Here is a 10,718-nt window from a genome sequence, read left to right as displayed (position 1 = left end):
GTTGGTGAGGCTGTGGAGAATTTCGAACCTCCACACATGGCTTCCGGGAATATCAAGTGGTGCCCCTCCTGTCGAGCAGTTTCTCTAAGGCTTCAACACAGAGTTGTCACAGGACCCAGCCATTCCACTCCTAGGTATGTGTCTGAGAGAACTGAAAACATATGTTCACACAAAAACTTGTACGTGAATGTTCATAGCAGCATTATCCATCACAGTTAAAAAGCGGAAACCAACCCAAATGTTCATTAGCAGATGAGTGGATAAACAAATGTGGTGTATCCAGACAACAGAATATTATTCAGCCATAAAAGGAATGAAGTACTGGCACATGCTACAACATGAATGAAACTTGAAAATATTTTGAGTAAAAGAAGACAGTCACAAATGACCACATACTGTATCATTCCATTTATATGAAATGTCCAGAATAGGCCTATCTGTAGAGGCAGAACAGAAATAAATTAATGGTTGCCAGGGGCTGGGTGAGGGGCTGGGTAGGTGGGAATGGAGACTGACTGCTACGCATAATAGGTACGGGGTTTCTTTTTGGGTTGATGAAAATGATCTGGAATTAGATAGTAGTGTGGTGGTACAACATTGTGACTATGCTAAAAAAGGACCACTGGATCGTACACTTTAAAGTGGTCATTTTATGTTATGAGCATTATATCACAATAAAAAAATCATTAAGAAAAACTACCTAATTTACTTCTTCATCCACACTCCTCTGGGATAATAGAAAAAATAACTGGTTGCCCATCAAATGGGAAACACTGATGTGGACAGATCCCTCTGGCAGGGGTGCTACAAAGCCTGAGCTTTTAAAATTCACGTTCTGTGTGATCTACAAGGACCTCATGAAAGTGGTGTTTGTTTCCATGTCCTTACCGCCAGTCACTTGCCATATTTTGATAATGCTCTAAATTACAGGACCCAGAACTGGTCTTTAATTACAGACTGCTTTAATAGGGCTTGCTGGCAAATACTATAGAATTAAGGAAGCCTCTAATGAAATACAGCATCGTGTTATCTGTTCTCTAGTGGCAGCTTTTAAAACGCAATTAGTACCATGCAAGATATTTATTTAGGATTTTTATCTCATTTATTCATTCCAATATCCAAATGAGTATTGTACTTCCAGCTGCTTTTTCGTCCTTCACACAAACCTCTTCTCATTTTCAATTCACTCTCTTCTTCCCTCTGAGACTCCAGGGAGCCAGAATGTCAGTGGGCTGGAGGGGCTGACTGAGGGAAATAAACATCTTAAAGATTTTCACCCATCCTGCCCCCTGCTCTTCCCTGGCATGAATGGAGGATGAATGCACACAAGGAATGAAGCTACAACACATGCTGGGTGCCCAGCCATTACCTACAGGAAAGTAACAACTCCTGGGCAAGGCACGGCAAGTCCTACACAGACTGTCCCTTCCCTCCAGCCCTGCTCCAGGCACACTTCCTGTGCTGACCACTCCCCACCTCAGAGGGGGCTAGGCACTTCCACACCTCCCCACTTTTGCCTCAAATGTCCACATAGTGCCTTACTCTCTGTAAAGCCCTTTCAACCCACCTTCCCACCCCAAAACAGAGTCCATTCCTTCTGAGATCCCTTTGTACATACTCAGTCATACCCGCTTTGGTCCAGGGCTTGGCAATCACCAGTATGTGTGTGTGTCGTCCTCTCGGAGGTGGGACCTCTAGGGACAGAGTGACGATTTCATCTTTGTATGCCCCAGTGCTGCACCCAGAAAACGCTCAACAAATATTTGCTAAATTAAATCATGGCAAGTCTTTCCTATGCAAAGGAGCCATCAGTGAATCAGTGTCTCTTAAGTCTCTCGTTCTCCTGAAGATACTTTGGATTTATCTGGCTTATGGCTTGTGGCTGGGCTGCTTCGGAACAAGCAGGAATTTTGACCAGTTTCACAAATGCCCACATGTGCCAGGCATTGTGCTAAGGGCAGTAGACCTTTCAGAGAACAACATGGTTCCTGCCTTCAAGGAATTTGTAATCCAGGAGTGGGAGACAAGATAAGTACCTGTATTCTTAGGATGGCAAGGGTGTAATATGGGCTGTTTATAACCCACCTGGCTTGTCAGGAGGGCAGAATGCCCAACAGAGCAACTTGTTTTTCTGAGTCAGATGTGAGAGTTTGGGGGAAAGAGCTGGGAAGCCGAAATTTTCTCCACCATAAAAGGAGAAAAATTGGAGCTCCCCAAGTAACCCCTAAGGGAGGTGATCGAGCACAGAGTTGGGAGGAGGAAAAGCGATGCAATCAGACAACGTGGCAGAACATGGCAGTGTGAGCCTGCTGTCACCCTCATGTCCGAGCAGAGTCCACCTCGCCAGGACTAGCTATGTGAGGGGGTGTGTTTGCAGAAACCAGTCAAGGACTGAGTTTTCTACCAGCCACGACTTGGCAGAAAAAAATGAAACCATTCTTAGAAGTAGGAACCCATGAAGCAGAAACATCCATGAGAAATGAAACCTCTTCCCTGCTCCCCAAAATTAGTAGAAATGGGGCAGGACTGTGCATACCCATTGACTTTGGAACCTATGCGTCTGTGTTTGGGGTAGGTATCAATGTGATTTCATATAGATCTCAAGGGAAAAGCAGCCCCCATTTGACATTTGGGTTACAACATAAAACAGTAGGGTAAGTATGAAGTGTCTCACTCCGTCCATTCTCTTAGTGAATTGAAACTGCTGTGATGATATTGATGAGGAAGATGGTGATGGTGGTGGTGATGATGAAGACACACACACACACACACACACACACACACACACAGAGCTGTCCTCCCCATCCTCTTTCTCCATAGGCTTAGTGCTGAATTAACCCCATGGAGTACCCTCTACTGATGGATATGCAAGGACAGTGTGCTAGGAAGCTCCTCTCTGTATTACTGGCAGCACTTTGCTGAGGACGTGTTAGCACTGTGTGTTGACCAAGAGAAGCCATGATGAAGAATTATTAACATATCCCTGTCTGTACTGATGCGATCTGACTCCAGGCTGCAGACTTTGGCAGTGGTGCTTTCCGAGGAGTTGGAGCACACAGAGGTGGCTTTCTCTTCTGTCTTCTTCCCAAGTGACCAGTATAGGCGGGCCCTTCCCTCTGAGCAGGTTCACCCATGCCTTCCTTTCTGTGTGGCTCTCTTTCGCCCTGCTGGCAGCATCATAGGCCTAGAACTCATCTGTTCTAGAGACTGAGGTCATTATGTTAATGGGTTTATTCAGGTCAAGCACTTTGACCCACACTTGGTTCACAGATAGCATTGAGCTAATATTGACTGTTGTTTCTTCCACTGAAGTCTAGTCCCTCCAAGAACCGGCCACTGTTAGTGTTCAATCTTTTTCCCTCAACAACAGCCCTGTCCTGGTGGGTTGCCCCCGATTCCTGAGCAAGACACAAGGCTAGAGGTCAGCCTTGACACCTACCTCCCCTTTCCAAACACCAATGCTTGTCAACCCTACTAACTTCTGTCAAACTTAGCTAACTTCCTTAAAATCTCCCAGATCTGTTCCCTTCTCTCCTTCTCCATAATCTCCCACCAGAACTAGGCAAGTAGCCCCTAATTGCAACCACCCCAGAGCTCCACTAACTTATTGTCACCCTGCAACCAAAGTGATACTTTGAATGCAGATCTGATTGTGTCACTCTCTCCCTGGATTCTTTCTGCTTATACCTCGCAATGCCTTTCCACTGTTCTTGGGGTTAAAAAAAAATCTAACACCATGCAGACTGAGTCTGTTAGGTATTTTTGGCCCTGGGGTCAGAAAGGCCCACCAAAATAGGCTTAAAATACAAGGCAATTTATTAGCTCCCTAACGGTAACTGGAGTAGGGTAAGCTTCAGGTAGTGCATGATCAGGGCTCCACCATCATATTCTGCTATTCTCTTGCTCTGACTTCCTCCCTAGCTGTCAGCTTTATCCACAGCCCAGCTTCCTTTTGGTCAGCATCAAGTGGAACACTTTCAAAGGAAAAAAAAATCTTGCCTGGCCATGAAATAAAATTCCTTCCTCTCATCCTGAGTGAACCAGCTGAGGCCACGTGCCCATCCCCAACCAAAAAATTCCTAGTGATATGCCATCCATGGAGTCCTTCCCTTCCCTGTCCCTGATGGGAAATCGGTCCTTTAGTACAAAAACATTGAAATCATGCTAAAAGATACAATTGGTATTAAACCCAGAAGGTTGTGCTTGAATGATGCTCAACTCTGAAAAATATGAAAGTGCTAAGCATTAACCTTAAAGCTCCCAACTGCCCTTGATGAAGGATCTGGGACCAGAGGTTCCTAGGCCTTGACCTCATGGCAATGGGCAGTAAAAGCAGAGGGCTGGAGCATGGAGGAGGGAGCAGAACAGGAGACAAGGGGCTTGCTGGCCTCATAGGACATGGAGTCTGAATGATGGGATAGAAATTATAATAATATGCTACTGTAGCATCTTCTGCACTCTGGGTGGGATCTCAATCTGCATATTGTTTCCTTTCTGAAAATGGGCTTAGCCACCAAAAGAATTAAAAGCAGGGACTCAAAACAGCTTTTTCTACACCAAAGTTCGTAGCAACATTATTCAAAGTAGCCAAAATGTGGAAACAATCCAAATGTCCACCAGTGGATGAATGGATAAACAACAGCAATAACAACAACGGCAACAACGACAACACACATACAACACACACACACAAATACACACACAGGAATATTAGTCGATCTTAAGAAGGAATGAAATTCCGACACATGCTTCAATATGGATGAACCTGAAGATATGCTAAGTGAAATAAACCAGACACAAAAGAACAAATACTGTAGGATTCCACTTATATAAGATTCCTAGAATAGCCAAAATCATAGACACAGAAAGCAGAATAGAAGTTGCCAGGATTTGGGGGGAGGAGCATGGAATGGAGAATTTCAGAATATGAGATGATAAAGAAGCTCTGAAGATGGATAGGAGTGATAGTTGCACAATGTGAATGTACTTAATGCCACTGAACTGTGCAGTTAAGAAATGGTGAGAATGGTAAATTTTACGCTATACATATTTTACCACAATAAAAAACCAAAATGGAGTTAGTTCATCTTTCCAAGCATTGAAGGCACCACAAAGGGGTGACAGGAGATTCTCAAAAAAATGAATGTTGATTGATTGGTCTCTGTGGATACAAGACGCATTTTTAGTGATTCTCTTTCATTTTGGTCCCATGATGACGATAAGGCAGATGCTGGTGACCAGGATAATATCCCTACCCTGAGAATGGAAAACGCTTCTTTCAGACGTTGGTTTAGAGATTTGTCCCCTTCCCACCTTACGCTGCCAGAGAGATGACGAAACAGCTGTCACCAGTTGGGTCTGACTCATTAGTTTATCATCTCTCCCCACCCCTTTCCCTAACCCCCTCTCTCAAAATCCACCCACCCCAAAAATGCCTGAGCACAGCCAACTATTTTAAGAACTGAATTCCCCGTCGGCATGGCAACTTCCAGGCTGCACCTCTTGTCACTGCTGCCTGGATGGAAGAAAAGCCACCACTCACCAGGGCTCCAGACAGCCTATGGCTGAGATGGTTCATAGATCAGACATGGCCAGAGGGTGGACATCTAGTCTCTGTGCCACAGTCTTCTTTGTGTGTTCTTGTTTTACAGCCCTTTAACAATGTAAAAACCATTCTTAGCTGACTGGTTGTATAAAAACTGGTCCGAGCCAGAATTGGCCCAAGCACTAGAGTTTACCCTACCCCTGCCTTAGTACCAGAGCAACAGGTGTTCACACGTGCTGGGTTTCTCATTGTGGAAGTTTGAAAGGTTGTGAAGGGTGAGGGGACTGCATGGGGAAAAGATGGGAAGGGGGTTGTGCAAGAAAGACAAGATAATTCAGTGTTACATTCCCCCCCTCCCAATCTACATTTTACCACATTATATGCTAAAGATTTGTTTGTATTCTTCTTGTGCTTCAAAATTAAAGTCTTGGGCTATTTCATCTTCACCATAACCCAAATGAGGATTAAGGCTTAGAATCTATGATTTCCTTTTGTAGAAAATGGTAGTTATGTCATAACCTCTTATCATTCTTCGCAGAGACCAGATTTTCTTCAGAAATGTTGAAAGAAGGAATGTTTTTAATGTTTCTTTTTTGTTTAATTTTATTTTGAAAAAGTTTAAAAACTTCTTAATCAAAAATATTTTACATGGAAGAATTTGAGCATACACAAAAGTAAAAAGAATAATAAAATAAAGCCCCACGTAGCTGACATTACTGGTTTATTTTTAAAGGGTATTTGTGTAAATTAAACAGTGTGTACTTTCTTAAAACATGGATTGAAAGGGGGAAATGATACCTATGCAAATGTATTTGTATGGAATCCAGTTCTAGGTCACGTCTGAAAGTGACTGGTGGGGGGAGCGGGGGAGGAACACCTGTAGGAAAGGAAAGGGGGCCACTCTTTGATGGTTGCCATGGAAATCACTGGTTAAGATGGCTGAGTTTGCTTACGGAGCAGTGAGGTTCCTGTCACTGGACTCTGGGTCAGAACTGCAGGAGAAACCCTTAGGCAGGACCCCCAGGATGTCTTGCTGTCTCTAAACTCCCAACCCCAATACCGCTGTCAGTTGGAGGATATTCTCCTTCTGATTTTCTAAGGTTTGATTAAAAGACAGACACTGGTGTTTCATTCTTCGATTTGGGGCTTACTTTGTTTTGTGTTGAGCAAGCCAGAGTCCAAGTGTTCCCCTGCATGCTCAATTTGAGGAGTCTTGGGATTTTATAGCAGACTACTCCGGTCCTGTTTGCAATAGGCAGACCTACGTCCCTGGAAGAAAGCCCTAGAAGGACTGTTGAAGATCTTGGGAGTATTGATCCCCATGTTAGATGCAGAAAGTACAACCACGCACTCGGGAAGAGCAAGGAATACAGCCTAAGCTAATGAGATGCAGATGGTCCAGACTCACACTCCCCCTCCTGAGGAAACTTGACCCCCAGCATAGAATATCCATCAACCGCCAGGGTCCAGGGCTGCTTTCGATGTCAGATTATTTGCTATTGGGCATATCAATAAGAAGCAAAACTTTGGCATCCAGCTCCTTGGACTGGGGTGCAATCCGCACCACATATTATTTCTACCCCTACACACTCTTCTCTGTCACCTACTAATGAGGTTGGTGCTAGCACCCGTAAAGGGCAGGCGCAGAGGCAGAAGCGGGCTGGAATTAGTCATCGAGGGGTAAACGTACGCAGAGGGACAGGTAGAAGGTCGCCGAGGACCGAAATAGATCTTCACAGCGGTGGGGCCTCAGAGCGGGGGTCCCCAGACTTGAGATCTTAACCCTAGTGCGCGTCCTGCAACTCGAGGAAAAAGGCTGAGCTGACGAGTCACAGCCACAAGGGGGCGCGCGGGGCCTGGGATCTGGGATCTAGGGTGGCAGGAAAACTGGCTCAACACCAGCTCTCCACCCAGGGTATTTGCTGGTAAACAACGACAGGTATCTCAGGGGCAGCTGCTTACCTATCCGTATCTCCTCCAAAATCAGAAGTTCCTTGAGGGCAGTGACTGTGTTTTCATCTCTTGCTTCCCGGGCTGCACGTGAGTCCCTTGCCCCCATCCTAGGTTTGCTGAGCCTAGTCAAAGGAATGCATTCTCGCTCTGGAAGGCAGGCAGGGAGGGCCCGGAGGGGGGATGTGTAGGGCTGTGGGGAACTTTAAGGCAGCTGTTCTGGAAAGGAGAGATGTGAGATCGTCACCAAGGTGGAACCCAACCTTTGGTGGGGAGGGGGAGCTTGTACACTTGAAAACTTTGGGGTGGAGCCTAAGGGACAATCTAGGATTTGGGGAAGAAATAAGGCAGCAGTTTTCAAACTTCTTGATCTCAGGACTCCTTTATACTCTTGAACATTATTGAGGAACCCAAGGAGCTTTTTATTTACATAGGTTCTACCTCCCAACACTTACCATACTAGAAATTAAAACTGAAATTTAAAAATAAAATAATTTACTCACATAAAATTATAATAAGAAAAGTTAACATAATTTTAAAAAAACTATATTTTCCAAAGCAAAAAATGTTAGTGAGAAATGTGGCACCATTTTACATTCCTGCAAATTTTTTTAGGAGTCTCATATCTACTTCTGGACTTACTTTGCTGAGTTTTCCCAAAGCAGGTAGCTTTTTTGTACATTCATGAGAAAATGAGAGTTAAAAAAGTCAAATAACACCTTATTATGAATACTTTTGACCTTGTGGACCCCCTGCCCATTTTCATCTTCAATAGAGTATAAATTGTGTACAGTGTTACTTTTGGATACGAATTGAAGACTTTTTGGAAGCTGCCTTTGGTGAAGACTAAGGGCCAGGTTGCCTTGACGTTCACCCACTGGCAAAGATGTGGTCTCTGTGGCCAGAGGAACCAGAAAGCAGGGCCTCAGTGGGTGTAGACACACGTACTGTGTGTGCATTCACATCCTGTGAGTGTTAGAACTCTATCACAGCTGGCTTTTCACTGCCTGGTGTTCTGAATTGGAGCTGGCAGAATGGCAGCCAGACTCTCTGGACACCAAAAGCCCATGAGAAAGTTGATTCTCCTTGGGGAGGGTCTTATTTTCTGATTCAGATACTGAGCTGACTTTGAACCCATTTTGTGGGTTCTTATCAGTTCAAAAATATTTCAAAACAATGGCCTCACTCACCTCACACCTGTTAAATAGCTATCATCAAAAAGACAAGAGATAACAAGTGTTGGCAAGGATGTGGAGAAAAAGGAGCCTCAGTGTTAGTGAGATGATGATCTGTGCAGCCACTATGGAAGACGCTATGGTGGTAATCATTTTGCAATATATAAGTGTATCAAATCAACACATTGTACACTTTAAACGTACACAATGTGACATGTCAATTATATCTCATTGAAGCTGGGGCAGGGGGAGGGGGGCACCACAATGGCCCCAGCATCTCCATGTCCTGAGGCCTGCTCTGAGGGGTCTGTGCAGAATGCCCCAGACTGAATAAAGAGGCATTATATATAGACTTCCAGAGTCTAGCAACAGATCAGGAAAGTTCCTCCCCAGTTAGTTCCCTCCAAGAACACCTAACTTGCATGACTATCATAATCATCTGAGGAATGGCATAAGAATACTGATTTCTGGGCCCACCTCTGATTCACCAGGGAGGCCAGCTGTCAAAGCTCTGGGTCCACTCTCAAATCCCCAGGTTTGGGAGCTTCTGGCCTCCCTGTCTACCAGCTCTACAAAGGTCCTTCGGCACCTTGGAATCACTTGAGGGCACATATCTGACATTTTGAATTCCCCAGGCCCAATCCCTACAGCATAGTACCTAGAGATTAGATAGAGCTGGGATGGCCCTAGACCAAGACCAAGTTCTACAAACAACCCTTTGACTTAAGGGTTATTGCAGCCTGTGTGTCACAGAGAGATTCTAGGGCCCAACTCAGAATCTGGTGCAACCTTCGCCTTACTTCCCTTATCCTTTGAAAAATCTGACTCCTTCCTGGGGGTCTACATTTAAATTCCAGGGTTTGCAAATCTCACTCGAGGAAGGTGACAATCTTCCTCCCCAATCCCAGAATTATACACCCCAAGAAGCTCCCCATCTTCTTAAACAACAACCTGGCTCCTGCCTGAGCACTGCTTTACACACACATGCCCTCAAGCACCTCCTCATCTGCTCCACACTTTCCTGCCATTTTTCTGTCTTTTTTTTTTTTAATACAGTAAAAAAAAAGTTTGTATTTGGAATTAGCCAGCTGGATTCCATGTAGATGATCCCAATGTTGTTGGCAACATCCAAAGCAGGAGCCAGTCGAACATATGCCTTCTTCTCTCCATCAGGCCTGATCTGGGTGTTGACCTTGGCCACGTCAATGTCATAGAGCTTCTTCCCAGCCTGTGTGATCTGATGCTTGTTGGCTTTGCCGTCCAGAATGAACACATGTGTATTATTGTCTTCTTTCTTCTTCATGGCCGACTTGGTCATCCGGGGAAGTTGCTGATGGCACAGTGGTCAAGCTTGTTTCTCCTGGGAGTGCCCTTCCACGGACATCTAGGCTGCCTTCAGAGCAGCAGCGTCTTGGTCCTTCGGAAGGTCAGTGACTTGCAGACCTTCTTTTTATGTGTGTGGCTGTGGATGCCTTTAAGCAATGCTTTCTTTGCCCTCAAAGCCTTTGGTTTGGCTTTGGCTTTGGGAGGGGCAGAGGCTTCCTTCTTCGCTTTCGGCGCCATCTTTGTGGAAAGGGTTTCTGCCATCTTTCTAATATGGGCATGGGTCAATGTGTTTGTGGATGGCTATACATCCGTCTCTCAAAAGAGCCAAGCTGAAGGTGCAGCAGGCAAAACAAACCAAAAAAGAAAAAAAGATGTATGAACTCAGCTTTCTTCCTACCAGGAGTCCCCCCCGCCACCTTCTCCAATTTTGTAGGGGGTATTTCAGTCCCATCATCACAGAAGGGGCTTCTCCTCCCTCTCCATCAACCCCCTCCTCAGGCTACTAGTTTGAATGGCCACCTGTCTGACTGGCTCACAGATTTTTTCAACAGGACTCCTGGACGGTGGCTCCCTAGGGCTAGTCCGTGGGCCCCTGAAATCTGTTGTGCAACCAGCCATCCTCATCCTCTGATTTTGTCTCTGGCTTTCACGTTTACTCTGCATGGCACACATGTTTGTGAATATTTACTCATTTCATGAGGCCCTTAAAGCATCAAGTTGTG

General features: G+C 45.1%; 1 pseudogene; it reads right to left on the bottom strand.

The window, feature by feature from the left end:
* Positions 1 to 9,107: 9,107 nt before the first annotated feature.
* On the bottom strand, positions 9,108 to 10,356 carry LOC109437597 (large ribosomal subunit protein uL23; annotated as a pseudogene).
* Between the last annotated feature and the right edge of the window lie 362 nt (positions 10,357 to 10,718).

Source organism: Rhinolophus sinicus, linkage group LG05, assembly GCF_036562045.2.
Source record: "Rhinolophus sinicus isolate RSC01 linkage group LG05, ASM3656204v1, whole genome shotgun sequence".
In the NCBI taxonomy this organism is placed as follows: domain Eukaryota; kingdom Metazoa; phylum Chordata; class Mammalia; order Chiroptera; family Rhinolophidae; genus Rhinolophus; species Rhinolophus sinicus.
This window is presented reverse-complemented; position numbering and strand designations above follow the sequence as displayed.